Source organism: Pan troglodytes, chromosome 21 (assembly GCF_028858775.2).
Source record: "Pan troglodytes isolate AG18354 chromosome 21, NHGRI_mPanTro3-v2.0_pri, whole genome shotgun sequence".
Classification (NCBI taxonomy): Eukaryota; Metazoa; Chordata; class Mammalia; order Primates; family Hominidae; genus Pan; species Pan troglodytes.
Genome location: NC_072419.2, coordinates 59,964,408 through 59,980,789, shown reverse-complemented (window position 1 = coordinate 59,980,789; position 16,382 = coordinate 59,964,408). Strand labels below are relative to the sequence as shown.

At 44.5% G+C, this 16,382-nt stretch overlaps 1 non-coding gene across 1 annotated transcript; it reads left to right on the top strand.

Annotated features, from left to right (window-relative positions):
* Nucleotides 1-15,109: 15,109 nt before the first annotated feature.
* On the top strand, nucleotides 15,110-15,171 carry LOC112206568 (U7 small nuclear RNA). The gene has a single exon (XR_002940987.1). It is a non-coding gene; the product is annotated as a U7 small nuclear RNA (small nuclear RNA).
* Nucleotides 15,172-16,382: the final 1,211 nt, after the last annotated feature.

The window sequence follows — 16,382 nt, the reverse complement described above, 5'->3', positions numbered from 1 at the left end:
AAATGGCATTAAGTCCCTCCTTAGTACTATGGTAAGAAAACAGAAGAAAGAAAAATCGAGTTAAGCATCAAGGCTGCTAACATTCAAATCCCAGCTCCACTGTCACTGCCATGGGAATTTACATGGCCACTTCATGTTGTTAAGCCTCTGTTTTCTCATCTGTGAAATGGGAATAATAAATAATGCCTCCTTCACTAGGCTGCTCTGGGGATTAAATAAGCTAATCACTGAGAAGCGTGCTAGGTATACTGTGAGTCTCAACTTCCGTTAGATCTCTCTTTTTTTTTTTTTTTAATTTTTTGAGACGGAGTCTTGCTCTGTCATCCAGGCTGGAATGCAGTGGCTCCATCTTGACTCACTACAACTTCCACCTCCCAGTTTCAAGGGATTCTCATGCCTCAGCCTCCCAAGTAGCTGGAATTACAGGTGTGCACCACCAGGCCCTGCTAATTTTCATTGTTTTTTGTTTGTTTTTTTCCTGCCTTTTTTTTTTTTTTTTTTTGAGATAGAGTCTTGCTCTGTCACCCAGGCTGCAGTGCAGTGGCACAATCTCGGCTTACTGCAACCTCTACCTCCCAGGTTCAAGCGATTCTCCTGCCTCAGTCTCCTAAATAGTTGGGATTACAGGTGCACGCCACCATGCCCAGCTAATTTTTGTATTTTTAGTAGAGACGGGGTTTCACCATGTTAGTCAGACTGGTCTCAAACTCCTAACCACGTGATCTGCCCACCTCAGCCTCCCAAAGTGCTGGGATTACAACCATAAGCCACCGCACCCAGACTAATTTTTGTATTTTTAGTAGAGACGGGGTTTTACCATGTTGCCCAGGCTGGTGTCGAACTCCCGAGCTCAATCAATTTGCCCACCCCAGCCTCCTAAAGTGCTGGGATTACAGGCATGAGCCACTGTGCCTGGCCACATGTATTTCTTGTGTTTAATTTTGTACAACTTCAAGCCAATCTGTAAAAGAACAGTAAAGAAAACTTTGCAGCTCTTAAATTATATGGTATGGCCTTTATCATACAAGTATATAAAGAAGCAAACAACAGTATATATATTTTTGGGGACAGAACCTTACTCTGTCACCCAGGCTGAAGTAGCTGGGACGACAGGTACATGCCACCATGTTCAGCTAATTTTTTTTAGTTTTTATAGAGATGGGGTCTCACTATATTGCCCAGCCTGCAATAGTTTTTTTATAAAAGTAACTCTTTTCGGCTGGGCACAATGGCTCATGCCTATAATCCCAGCACATTGGGAGGCTGAGGCAGGCAAATTGCTTGAGGTTAGGAGTTCAAGACCAGCCTGGCCAACATGCCAAAGCCCGGTCTCTACTAAAAATACAAAAATTAGCCAGGCGTGGTGGTGTGCACCGGTGGTCCCAGCTATTCAGGAGGCTGAAGCAAGAGAATCACTTGAACCTGGGAAGCAGAGGCTGCAGTGAGCCAAGATTGCATCACTGCACTCCAGACTGGGCAATAGAGCGAGACTCTGTCTCAGAAAAAGAAAAAAATTAGCCAGGCATGTCACACACCTGTGGTCCCAACTACTTGTGAGGCTGAGCCCAGGAGGTCGCAGCTGCAGTTAAGCCATGATTGTGCCACTGCACACAAAACAAAACAAAAAGAAGCCAAAAAGGAATAACTAAAATAAGATTTTCTGGTATTTCTACAAATTTGGTGTGTTTTCATTATCTTTTTTTTATTTTTATTTTTTTGTAGAGACAGGGCCTCACTATGTTGCCCAGGCTGGCCTTGAACTCCTGGTCTCTAACAATCTTCCTGCCTTGGCCTCCCAAAGCACTGGGATTATAGGCATGAGATACTATGCCCAGTCTCATTCTTGTTATCTAAGACCTAGCTTTAGCCAGGTGTAGCTAAACGTTCTATGTACATTATCGCCTGTTATCTTTGCAACAACCAAATGGAATGAATTCTTTTTTGTTGTTGTTTTTGAGACAGAGTTTCGCTCTTGTTGCCCGGGCTGCAGTGCAATGGCGCAATATCCACTCACCGCAACCTCCGCATCCCAGGTTCAAATGATTCTCCTGCCTCAGCCTTCAGAGTAGCTAAGATTACAGGCATGTGCCACCACGCCCGGCTAATTTTGTACTTTTAGTAGAGACGGGGTTTTTCCATGTTGGTTAGGCTGGTCTCAAACTCCCGACCTCAGTTGATCCACCCGCCTCGGCCTCCCAAAATGCTGGGATAACAGCTGTGAGCCATCACACCCGGCCGGAATGAATTCTTATTAAACCCATTTTATAGCTGAGGGAACAGGGGTGCAAAGCAAAAGCTTGATGAATTTGTCCAGGGTCTTAAAGAGTGAGCAGATCAGTCCAACAACTGTAGTTGGGCTACTCAAAGCAGTAACTTTGAGTCATGCACAATTCCTGGAAATGGGGGCAAAGCAAAAGTCCACTCCCAATTATTTATGTTTTCCCAATTATTATTATTATTATTATTTTAGACAGAATCTGGCTCTGTCACCCAGGCTGGAGTGCAGTGGCACGATCTCGGCTCACTGCAACCTCCCCCTCACGGGCTCAAATGATTCTCTTGTCTCACCCTCCTGAGTAGCTGGGATTACAGGGGCCTGCCACCAAGCCCGGCTAATTTTTGTATTTGTAGTAGAGATGGGGTTTCACCGTGTTGGTCAGGCTGGTCTCCAACTCCTGACCTCAGGTGATCTGCCCACCGTGGCCTCCCAAAGTGCTGGGATTACAGGCGTGAGCCACCACACCAGCTCCCAATTCTTTTTTTCTGCAAAATCTATTGTCCGTATTACTGTTTTCGACACAACACCAACCTTGGCATTGGCATTGTGATTCTCATCTAGTCTCTTCTCTTTCCTTCCTCAAGAGGTGATATATTTGTGTCCCCACCTCCTATGGTCATCTAGCCCCTGAGCAATGGGTGATTTATGGAGAGAAATTCCACACTCATTCCCTAAACAATCCTCGCCTCACATTCAGTATTCCATCGCTTTCAAGCCAGGACAGCACTATTTATTTCTTTTTTATCATCCGTAATCTGTTTTTCAGTGTCTGCATTATCATCTGCTAAATATAGTCTAATGGGCTATTTGTTTCAGTTCTCGGTGCCAAGACCTAGATGTGTCCCTTTGCCCCCACCTCAGGAATTTCCCAAATAAATCATAAATCATAAAATAGAGAACAATTGAAGTTAAGAGCCAGGCCAGTGCCTGACTCCTGTAATCCTAGCACTTTGGGAGGTCAAAGTGAGCGGATCACTTGAGGTCAGGTGTTCGAGACCAGCCTGGCCAAGATGGTGAAACCCTGTCTCTACTAAAAATACAAAAATTAGCCAGGCGTGGTGGCGGGCGCCTATAATCCCAGCTACTTGGGAGGCTGAGGCAGGAGAATCCCTTTAACCTGGGAGGCGGAGGTTACAGTGAGCTGAGATCATGCCTCTGCACTCCAGCCTGGGTGACAGAGCAAGACTGTCTCAAGAAAAAACAAGTTAAGAACCAATCCCAAGGATCCAGAAAGAAGAAGCCTAGGTAAACATTTGCTTATATGTCCCCTGTATTCTCTTCCCACCCTAATCCCATCATTTCTTCTGATAGGAAACATGCAGTGATTAATAAAAGCGCCTCCTTGAGCACTGATTTATTTTTGTCTCTGAAGGAATTAGAAGTCAGATAGTCTCTTGATTATCTCGCCCTGGCCTGAGGCTGCTCATTCATTCAGTCCTTCCCTCAAAGGATCTCTCTTTCACCTCTTCAAAAGCCAACCCCTTCCTTTCATTTTGGAAACCTTCAGTCAAAAAGGGCTACAAGTCTGTGGCCGGGGAAGGACTCCCTGCTCCTTCTGAGGGGCATGGAAGCAGCCAGCAGCCTGTTCTGAAATCAGAACTCTATCTACATGAGACTCCAAGTCAGCTTAGAGACCACTAACATTCCCGTACCTAGCCCGTGAGGATAGAAGCATGCCTGGTGTGTAAGAATTTCAAGGTAAACAGGTCTTTGAAAACCAGTCTTAAATTGGCCCTCAGGGAGCGGTTAGAGTGACTGTACATTTTTGAGCTCAGCATCAGATTTTTTTCTTCTTCAAATGAACATTTAAATTGCCCCCTCTGCCATTGTATTGTAAGCACTATAATTAGCATGATTTAAACAATGCAGCCACAACGAAACCAGATTATTTATCTGGACTTAATCTAGAAAGAACAAAGAAACCCATTGAATTTGCCCTGAAATCCAATTTGATACATAAACATGAATAGGGAAAAGTCAACATTCTGGGTAACTTTAACACAATTATATGATTTTTAAAGTACAGTACTCTAGAAAAAGACAAATGTCTTTTTAAAAAAATGACATACATAAACTCACACTTGCCACTATTCTCACTTAGGGGCCTTTCTCATTCAGGAGAAAGCCATTCCAGCTGCTACATGAAAGATACTTACTGAAAACTGCTTTGTGTATCACAGCTGTTTGTGTATTACGACACCCTCCCAGATGCAGTGACCTCTAAACTGGCTTATTTAATCAAGATATAAATAAAAATAAAAAAATATAGCCCAGAATTCAAAATGCCAAACTTCCAAGAGCCGATCATGTTAGAAGCAAAATCAGTAATGTTTCTACCTCTTCAGGCTATTTGCAACAAGACCCCAAAAAAGCTAGTCTGTTGAAAACACGGACTTCTCCTCCCACCCCTTTGTCATTTTGTTTTGGTAGGGCCAACTGTGTGTCTCTTTTTCTTAATGTTACAATTGTTAAAATAAAAATCCATTTGACACAATCCAATTTTAGGTTTGTTTATTATTATTTTTAAAATATCCAATATGTTCAAGCTTTCTCTGCAACCTTTGCTTTCTGTTTAATGCTATTAATTATATTCTTGTTCTTGCTGCTATAAGCTGCCCCTATCGGCAGAGATTCAAGAGAGACTTGAAAGAGTGAGCATATTTATCAAAAGAGAAAAAAATAAAGAAAATAAAGACAGCACGAGAGCATATTGGATACATAAACTGTTCTTCCTGAAAAGATAAATGATTTGGTAATGAATAGATCCTTTAGGCCATAAAAAATCCATTTATTTTCTTTTGAATTTGAATAGAAGAGATTTGCATTTTTTTCCTGCGCAGTTACACTTAAATTAAAATGCAGAGCATGAGGCTAGCATACAATCAAACTAAATAATAATTGGGGCATACTGTATTATTCATAAAAACAAAATTAATAGTTTGGGGAAGGAAATCATTGTGGTAAGAAAATGTACATTGACACCAAACACCTACTGTCAGAAGGAAAAATAAAGCGATGCAGACTACTTACGAACTGGTAATTGAAGTTTGGCATTTTATTTGGGGATGGGGAGCAAGGGTCAAGGCGTTTATCTTGTATGGAATCTACAAAGTCGAAAATGTCTGCTTTTCTGATAGCAAAGTGCTAAGAACATTTCTCTGTATTTTGATGTCTAATTATACAGAGAAAGAGAGTTAACAGTATTTTTTTTTCTCAAAGCAGAGTAGAATCAAGATATTTTTTCCTCCAAAAAAACATACTACAAGTGCATGTCTTTCTGTAGCTGGTCTGACAGGCACGATTGGCCCAGAACAGGAAGGTTGAGCAACAGCCCTCCTAATCTTTATGCTTCTTCCTTTCTCTCAACCTTCCCTTCCCCCACCCCGCACACACAGGAGAAAGTATTCCGATGTCTTTGATTGCCACCAACCTACAGTGGAGTCGGCTGAGAGATGGGTCTCTCTAGAGAGTTGTTCCTGCTACTCTCTCTGGTGACGACAAAGAACAAAGCCCAGGCCATCACAGAAGGTTCAGGAGCAGTGAGGTCTTGAAAGTTTGGGAGAGAGAGAGCAAGAACATTTTTTTGAATTGAGGCAATAATCTAAGATCTTCAATGTACACACACCAAACTTAAAAAGAGAAACAGGCTGTGGCAAAGTCAAAATGCCTTCCCGGGGCCAGGCAGGTGGCAAAAGAGAGGCCGGCCACCAGGTGGGGGCCGCGGCAATCAAAGGGGGAGGGGGCAGGTGTCCCTTGCCCACAGCCCTTCTATGGCCTTGCCGCCTGGAGTTTGGACCTGGTGTGGCCAGAGCTCACATTTTGTTAAGGAAAGCCAGAAATCCCAATTTTTATGTAGAAGCTTTAGAAATGTTGGCGACTATTTCAAAATGTTTGAATACCATCTGAGCCAAAGAAAACATGACTGTAGCAAAACCAACACTTGTCCACCAGTTTCCTATCTCTCCTTAGGAAGAACATAAAAGTCCAGAAAAGGATTATTTAAAACACACTGGACTTACACCATCGGTTACCTACTAATAGCTTCTGAACAGCTGGCTGATTAGATAAACTGACTGATAAGACAGACGCTTTACTTTTTAACTTTGTAATATGCCATTTATTTATTCAACTTTTTCTTTTCTTTTTTTTTTTTTTTTTTGAAACAGAGTCTCCCTCTGTCTCCCAGGCTGGAGTGCAGTGGAGTTCAGTGCCAGGATCTTAATTCACTGTAACCTCTGCCTCCTAGATTCAAGCAATTATCGTGCTTAAGCCTCCTGAGGTAGCTGGGATTACAGGCGTGCGCCACTGCACCCGGCTACTTTTTGTAATTTTAATAGAGACGGGTTTTCGCCATGTTGGACAGGCTAGTCTTGAACTCCTGGTCTCATGTGATCCATCCACCTCAGCCTCCCAAAGCGGCAGGATTACAGGTGTGAACCACCACACCCAGCCTCAACTTTTTTTTTTAATTGAATGTCTACTATGTACTGGGACCTGGGCATTGCATAGAATGCTCTTTTCCAGGGGGAAATACACCATCAGAAACCCATTATTTGGGGCATACATAGTTAATAATTCCAAGAATTTGAAAGGGAGAAATTTGAAAGGCAGTATTACCTCTTATATTATTAATAGTGGGTTGCTTATTATATACTAAGTAATTAAATCTTTGATTTAATAGATTTACATCTATTTAAAGGGACTCATAAGAATTTCCCAAGAGCTATTTGTATTACAATGTTCAACTCAAATTTTGCCTTCATGCTGCTTGAAACATTGGCTAATTCCCTGAAAGGGATATTCACATTTATCTTTTAGCATTGGAAAATTGACCAGCTCACTGTATTGTAGGCATTTTTCTTTTCTCTAAAGTGATCCATTTCACAATACAACTAAGCATTTTTCCTTGAATACATTAAAGTGGAGATCTCAAGATAGTGAAGTGATCTCATAAATGGTTAAAAATTGCAGATATGGGCCGGGCACTGTGGCTTACGCCTGTAATCCCAGCACTTTGGGAGGCCAAGATGTGCGGATCACCTGAGGTCAGGAGTTCAAGGCCAGCCTGGCCAACATGGCGAAACCCCCGTCTCCACTAAAAATACAAAAATTAGCCAGGTGTGGTGGCGTGTGACTGTAATCTCAGGTACTCTGGAGGCTGAGGCAAGAGAATGGCATGAACCCGGGAGGCGGAGGTTGCAGTGAGCCAAGATCACGCCACTGCACTCCAGCGTGGGCTACAGAGCGAGACTCCATCTCAAAAAAAAAAAAAAAAAACAGAAAGTAAAAGTACAGGTATCAGGCCGGGCACAGTGGCTCACACCTATAATCCCAGCACTTTGGGAGGCCGAAGAGAGCAGATCACTCAAGCCCAGGAGTTCTAGACAAGACTGGGTAAAATGAGGAAATGCATCTCTACAAAAAATACAAAAATTAGCTGAGCGTGGTGGTGTGCACCTGTAGTCCCAGCTACTTGGGAGGCTGAAGTGGGAGGATTGCTTGAGCCTGGGAGGCAGATGTTGCAGTGAGCCATGATGGTATCACTGCACTCTAGCCTGAGTGACAGAGTAAGACCCTGTCTCAAAAAAAATAAAAGTTTCCACCGGGCGCGGTGGCTCACGCCTGTAATCTCAGCACTTTGGGAGGCAGAGGCGGGTGGATGACAAGGTCAGGAGCTCGAGACCAGCCTGGCCAATATGGTGGAACCCCGTCTCTATTAAAAATACAAAAAAATTAGCCGGGCGTGGTGGCGGGTGCCTGTAATCACAGCTACTCAGGAGGCTGAGGCAGGAGAATCACTTGAACCTGGGAGGCAGAGGTTGCAGTGAGCCGAGATTGCGCCACTGCACTCCAGCCTGGGTGACAAAGCGAGACTCTATCTCAAAATAAATAAATAAATAAAATTTTAAAATAAAAATAAAAGTTTCTTGCACATTCAGAATAAGGGTAATTTGGTATAACCTTTCCAAAAGGCAGTTAGGCAATTTAAAACAAAAAATAACACAGGTTCGCTTTGATGCAGATATATTACCTTTAGGGATTTACCTTAAGGAGAGGCCGAGTGCAATGACTCACACCTGTAATCGCAGCATTTTGGGAAGCTGAGGCAGGCTGGTCAACCTGAGGTCAGGAGTTCAAGACCAGCCTGGCCAACCGGGTGAAACCCCGTCTTTACTAAAAATACAAAAATTAGCCAGGCATGGTGACACATGCCTGTAATCCCAGCTACCTGGGAGGCTGAGGCACAAGAATCACTTGTGCCTGAGAGGCGGAGGTTACATCAAGCAGAAATCAAGCAGAGACAGCGCCACTGCACTCCCGCCTGGACCACAAAGTGAGAAAAGACATAAAAAAAAAAAAAAGGAGAGCATCTCTCAAAAGGTTTTCTTGTTTTGTTTTGTTTTGTTTTTGAGATGGAATCTCGCTCTGTTGCTCAGGCTGGAGTGCAGTGACACTATCGCGGCTCACTGCAAGCTCCGCCTCCCGGGTTCACGCCATTCTCCTGCCTCAGCCTCCTGAGTAGCTGGGACTATAGGCGCCCGCCACCATGCCTGGCTAATTTTTTGTATTTTTAGTAAAGACGGGGTTTCACCGTGTTAGCCAGGACAGTCTTGATCTCCTGACCTCGTGATCCGCTGGCCTCGGCCTCCCAAAGTGCTGGGATTACAGGCGTGAGCCACTGCGCCCGGCCACATCTCTCAAATGTTAAAGTCTGGACACACTAGGGTGTTTGCACGAGGCTCAATTAAGAATAATTATAAATTGCAAAGAAACTAAATGTCCCTCAAAAGCTGTCAAAGGGGGCTGGGCGCAGTGGTTCACACCTGTAATCCCAACATTTTGGGAGGCCTAGGCGGGCGGATCATCTGAGGTCAGGAGTTCAAGACCAGCCTGACCAACATGGAGAAACCCCGCATCTACCAAGAATACAAAAATTGGCTGGGGGTGGTGGTGAATGCCTGTAATCCCAGCTGCTCAGGAGGCGGAGGCAGGAGAACCTCTCGAATCCGGGAGGCGGAGGTTGCAGTGAGCCAAAATCACGCCACTGCACTCCAGCCTGGGTGACAGAGTAAGACTCGGTCTCAAAAAATATACATAAAACATAAAAAAGCCTGGGTGCGGGGGCTCACGCCTGTAATCCCAACACTTTGGGAGGCCAAGGTGGGCCGGATCACCTGAGGTCAGGAGTTTGAGGTCAGCCTGGCCAACATGGCGAAACCCTGTCTCTACTAAAAATACAAAAATTAGCTGGGCGCAGTGGCAGTTGCCTGTAATCCCAGCTACTCTCACTTGAACCCAGGAGGCTGAGGTTGCAACAAGCCAAAATTGTGCCACTGCACTCCAGCTTGGGCAAAAAGGTGAGACGCCGTCTCAAAAAACAAAAAACAAACAAACAAAAAAGCTGTCAAAGGGTTGCATAAACTATGGCTCATCCATTAACAAAGATAATGTTAATTTATGTTTATTATTGCAGAAAAAATTCTATGACCGGCCAGGCTCAGTGGCTCACGCCTGTAATCCCAGCATTTTGGGAGGCCGAGGTGGGCGGATCACGAAGTCAGGAGTTTGTAACCAGACTGGCCAATATGGTGAAACCCCATCTCTACTGAATATACAAAAATTAGCTGGGCGTAGTGGCAGGCGCCTGTAGTCCCAGCTCCTCAGGAAGCTGAGGCAGAAGAATCGCTTGAACCCGGGAGGCAGAGGTTGCAGTGAGCTGGGATTGCACCACTGCACTCCAGCCTGGGCGACACAGCGAGACTCCGTCTCAAAAAAAAAAAAGTCTATGACATATTGCACAGAATTTGTAGAGTTTAATTGTATTTATGTAAAATTACTGTGTAAGAGAAGCCTAAAACGATGTTCACCAAGAGTTAAGGATGCTCTTTTCTATGTGGTAGACTCTCAGATGACTTCAAGTCTCTTTGTACTTTTCTTTAAAGCTGAACACAAGTGGTTTAGACAATAGCAAAATCTCTTTTCAGAAGAGTTGGGAACATACGAAGCAGAGAAGCAACTTGGCCTCGAGTGGTGGCTCATGCCTGTAATCCCAACACTTTGAAAGGGACTGAGGTGGGAGGATTACTTAAGGCCAGGGATTTGAGATCAGCCTGGTCAATGTAGCAAGACCCCCACCTCTATTTATACATTTTAATAATAAAGCATAAATAAATAATACAGAGAGAAAACTTGAGTGCAGAGTGGGCATGAGAAAAAACCAAGAAAGTGTAAATAGAAAAACTGAATAAATAACTTTCTCAATTAAATAATATTTCCGGGCATGGTGGCTCTCACCTGTAATCCCAGCACTTTGGGAGGCTGAGGCTGGCGGATCACCTGAGATCGAGATTTCGAGACCAGCCTGACCAACATGGTGGTACTAAACATGTCCCTACTAAAAATACAAAAATCAGCTGGGCATGGCAGCGCATGCCTGTAATCCCAGCTACTCAGGAGGCTGAGGCAAGAGAATTGCTTGAACTCCAGAGGCAGAGGTTGCAGTGAGCCGCGATCAAGCCATTGCACTCCAGCCTGGGCAACAGTGTGAGATTCTGTCTCAAAAAAAAACAGAAAAAGAAAAATGAATGAGCTGGTCACTTGCCTGCCTTGCCTCTTGGATTCTAACCAACACCTCATATGAAGTTACGTTCTGATTCCGATGAGTGTACCATGCTTGCTTGGGTTTCTTGTAGACACAGCAATCTGTTAAGAGTTTTCCAGACTATATTCCACAATGTTAAAAAGTCGTAGAATACACTACAACAAAAATTTCTGTGGTTAAATCAGCATAGGACACGCTGGGTTAGAGAAAATCAAACTGTTTTCTTTCCTACAGAACTTCTTAGTGCATTTTACATATGAACACGTGTTGTAGATTTTCAAGGGGAGATTATATTTCCTGAATTTATTGACCATGGAACTAGTCACTCCTCAAAGAACAACTGAGTTCTTCAAGAGGATAAAATGTGAGTCATCCTTGTTTTTTTTTTTTTTTTTTAATTAAAAAAAAGACCTATATTGGCCGGGCGCGGTGGCTCACGCCTGTAATCCCAGCACTTTGGGAGGCTGAGTCGGGCGGATCACAAGGTCAGGAGATCGAGACCATCCTAGCTAACACGGTGAAACCCCGTCTCTACTAAAAATACAAAAAAATTAGCCAGGTGTGGTGGTCGGCGCCTGTAGTAGTCCCAGCTACTCAGGAGGCTGAGGCAGGAGAATGGCATGAACCCTGGAGGCGGAGGTTGCAGTGAGCCGAGATCGCACCACTGCACTCCAGCTTGTGACTCCGTCTCAAAAAAAAAAAAAAAAAAAAGACCTATATTTTATTATCCTATTTTAAAAATATTCTACTATTTCCTAACAATCCACAGCTATTTTTTCCATTACTTTATTCTACCGTCTCCTAAACCAGTGGTTTGCAAAGATGTTTGTGTAAGGGACAATTCATAAAAGATGAGGCCGGGTGTAGTGGCTCATGCCTGTAATCCCAGCACTTTGGGAGGTCAAAGCAGGCGGATCACCTGAGGTCAGGAGTTGGAGACCAGCTTGGCCAACATGGTGAAACCCTGTCTCTACTAAAAATACAAAAATTAGCCAAGCGTAGTGGTGGGCGCCTGTAATTCCAGCTACTCGGGAGGCTGAGGCAGGAGAATTGCTTGAACCCAGGAGGTGGAGGTTGCAGTGAGCCAACATGGTGCCACTGTACTCCAGCCTGGGTGACAGAGTGAGACTCCAACTCAAAAAAAAAAGAAAGAAAGAAAGAAAGAAAATGTTTTTAAAGGTGTATATAGTCATGCAAAGACCTTTATTGCATTGGGTGGGGTATATTTTTATGACTTAATTTACCTACCTTGATGGATTCTACGGTGATGATTAGGAATGAGAAAATGTCTGACATGTAATAAGCACTGTCTTAGTTCAGGCTCATATAACAAATTACCATAGATTACGTGGCTTAAATAACATGTAGTTCCCAGTTCTGACAGCTGGAATTCCCAAGATCAGGGCACCAGTATGGTTGGGCCCTGGTGATGGCCGTCTTACCAGTTGTACACAGCTGACTTCTCCCTGTAGTCTTACATGGTGGAAAGAGGATTAGCTAACTCTGTGGCCTCTTCTTCTAAGGGGACACTAATCCCTTTCATGAGAGATCATCCCTCATAACCTATTACCTTCCAAAAGCCCCACCTCCAAACACCACCATATTGGGGACTAGATTTTAACATATGAATTTTGAGGAGACACATTCAGAGTCCATAACAAGCACTCAGTAAATTTTTTTTGTCTGTTTTTTTTTTTAGACGGAGTTCACTGTTGTTGCCCAGGCTGGAGTGCAATGGCACGATCTTGGCTCACCACAACCTCCGCCTCCTGGGTTCAAGCGCTTCTCCTGCCTCAGCCTCCCAAGTAGCTGAGATTACAGGCATGTGACACCATGCCCGGCTAATTTTGTGTTTTTAGTAGAGACAGGGTTTCTCCATATTGGTCAGGCTGGTCTCAAACTCCCGACCTCAGGTAATCCGCCCGCCTCAGCCTCCCAAAGTGCTGGGATTACAGGCGTGAGCCACCACGCCCGACTGCACTCAGTAAATATTATCCAAACATAAGGTTTTCTTTTCTTTTTTCTTTTTCTTTCTTTTTTTTCTTTTTGTTTTTTTGAGATAGAGTCTCACTCTGTCGCCCAGGCTGGAGTACAGTGGCATGATCTCAACTCACTACAACCTCCGTCTCCCGGGTTCAAGCAATTCTCCTGCCTCAGCCTCCTGAGTAGCTGGGATGACAGGCGCCCGCCACCATGCCCAGCTAATTTTTGTATTTTTAGTAGAGATGGGGTTTCACCATATTGGCCAGGCTGCTCTCGAACTCCTGACCTTATGATCTGTGCACCTCGGCCTCCCAAAGTGCTGGGATTACAGGCATGAGCCACCACATCTGGCCAAACATAACTATTCTTATAGTTATAATAATTCCATGAAATAGGTCCTACTACCTCCCTCTTTTTTGTAGTTGTTGATTTTTAATTTTTAAGAGATGAGGTCTCACCACGTTGTCCAGGCTGGACTTGAACTCCCAGGCTCAAGTAATCCTCCCATCTAAACCTCTTGAGTAGCTGGGATGACAGGCACACACTACCACGCCCAGCTAGCTCCTTTATTTATTTATTTATTTATTTATAGACACGGTCTTGCTCTGTCGCCCAGGCGAGAGCAGAGTGGCATAATACTGGCTCACTGCAGCCCCGACCTCCCAGGCTTAAGCAGTCCTCCCACCTCACCCTCCCAAGTAGCTGGGACCACAGGCGTGTGCCATCACACCTGGCTAATGTTTTTATTTTTGTGGAGATGGCGTCTCCTTATGTTGCCCAGGCTGATCCTGAACTCCTGGGCTCAAGCGATCCTCCCATCTTGGCTTCCTAAAATGCTGGAATTACAAGCATGAGCCACAATGCCTGGCTTACCTTTCTTATTTTACAGATGAAAAAATGAAAGCAGGGCGGGGCGCGGTAGCTCACACCTATAGCCCAGTACTTTGGGAGGCCGAGGTGGGCAGATCACCTGAGGTCAGGAGTTCAAGATCAGCCTGATCAACATGGAGAAACCCGTCTCTACTAAAAATACAAAATTAGTCGGGCGTGGTGGCACATGCCTATAATCCCAGCTACTCAGGAGGCTGAGGCAGGAGAATCGCTTGAACCCGGGAGGCAGAGGTTGCGGTGAGCTGAGATTGTGCCATTGCACTCCAGCCTGGGCGAGAGTGAGACTGTCTCAAAAAAAAAAGAAAAAAGAAAAAGAAAGCCGTGCGTATTGGCACGAACCTGTGATCCCAGATACTTGAGAGGCTGAGGTGGGAGGATCACTTGAAACCCAGAGGCAGAGGTTGCAGCGAGCTCAGCTGGCACCACTGCACTCCAGCCTGGGCAACAGAGCAAGACCCTGTCTCAAAAGAAAACAAAACAACAAAAGCAAGCCAAAAAGAAAAAGAAAGTTGCACAAAGTCACACAAGAGTGAACAGTAGGACAGGGATTAAAACCCAAATCCTCTGACCCAAGAGCTCAAACTCTAAGCCAGAAAAACATTTTTTTTTTTTTTTTTGGGTTTTAAGGAGCGAAAAGTTTAACAACCAAGAAAGAAGAAAGAAAGAAGAGAACAGCTCCCCCACACAGAGACAAGGGAGGGGGTCTTGGAACAAAGAGAAACCCCCAGAAAAGCTTTTAATGAAGGTAGCTCTGAGCCAGGCAGAAAGGAAAAGGTTATTAGGCAGCTATTATTATGGCTATGTTGTGTTAAACGCTCTCGGTAAGGGAGTGGTTCTCAGCACTAGACTGGACTTCAGTCTTCAGATGAAGGACTCCTGAGCACAAGTTTATAACAACCTGCAATAGGGAAATAAACCCTATAAATGTGGGCGGGGCTTTCTCTAACATAAAGTTTATCCATTCACTTAGAACATCCCACAGCAAAGGCCGGGCACGGTGGCACATGCCTGTAATCTCAGCACTTTGGGAAGCCGAGGCAGGCGGATCACCTGAGGTCAGGAGTTTGAGACCAGCATGGCCAACATGGTGAAATCCCGTCTCTACTAAATACACAAAAATTAGCCGAGCATGGTGGCACACGCCTGTAATCCCAGCTACTTGGGAGGCTGAGGCAGGAGAATCGCTTGAACCTGAGAGGCAGAGGTTGCGGTAAGCCGAGATCGCACCACTGCACTCTAGCCTGGGCGACAGAGGGAGACTCCATCTCAACAGAAAAAAAAAAAAAAAGAACATCCCACAGCAGAAGTTCATTCATTTATTCATTCATTTATTTTATTGTTCAACAACTACATCTTAGTGTTACAACTCTTTTAGAATTTGTCTAGCAGGCTTTCTGGTTTTTGCCGGAAAGCCCCCTTAAGAAAACTAAAAAAAAAAAACAAAAACAAACAAACAAAAAAACTAAAAAAAAAAAACCCTACATCTTTCTTTCTTTTTTTTTGAGACAGGGTCTCACTCTGTCCCCCAGGCTGGAGTGCAGTGGCATGATCTCAGCTCACTGCAAACTCTGCCTTCTGGGTTTAGGCGATCCTCCTGCCTCAGCCTCTCGAGTAGCTGGGATTACAGGCACACACCACCACGCCCAGCTAATTTTTGTATTTTTAGCAGAGGCGGGTTTTCACCATGTTGGCCAGGCTGGTCTCGAACTCTTGACCTCAAGTGATCTGTCCACCCAAGCCTCCCAAAATGCTGGGATTAGAGGCGTGAGCCATCACTGCACGTGGCCAAAAAACGACATCTTAAGCACCTATTAGAAGCCAGGCACTGTATTCAGTTTTGTGCCCAATGTTGTGAATACAATATTCAGCCCACAAAGGCAAGGATCCCACAATCCTTACTCAAACACAGTGATCATCATCAAAGTAATGTGAATTTTAAAAGGTTGGAAATTGGGAGGCCAAGGCAGGTGGATCAACCTGAGATCAGGAGTTTGAGACCAGCCTGACCAACATAGTGAAACCCCGTCTCTACTAAAAATACAAAAATTAGCCAGGCATGGTGGCACATTCCTGTAATCCCAGCTACTTGGGAGGCTGAGGCAGGAGAATCGCTTGAACCCGGGAGGCAGAGGTTGTAGTGAGCCGAGATTGTACCATTGCGTTGCACTCCAGCCTTGGCGATAAGAGTGAACTCCATCTCAAAAAATAAAATAAAATAAAATAAATAAATAAAAATAAATAAAAGTTGGAATTTGAGATTGGGTAAGGCTTTTGATTTTCAATCATAAACTTATTATTTTGTTTTCTTTCGTTGTTGTTGTTGCTGTTCTGCCTGGACAATCCCTACTGCAGAAGAAAGTAATTTTTTTTTTTTTTGAGACGGAGTTTCATATTGTCGCAGGGGCTGGTGTGCAGTGGCACAATCTCGGCTCACTGCAACCTCTGCATCCCGGGTTCAAGCGATTCTCCTGCCTCAGCCTCCCGAGTAGCTGGGATTACACGTGCCGGCCACCACACCTCAGCTTCCCGAATAGCTGGGACTGCAGGCGCTCACCACTATGCCCGGCTAATTTTTTGTATTTTTAGTAGAGACGGGGTTTCACTGTGTTGGCCAGGCTGGTCTTGAAC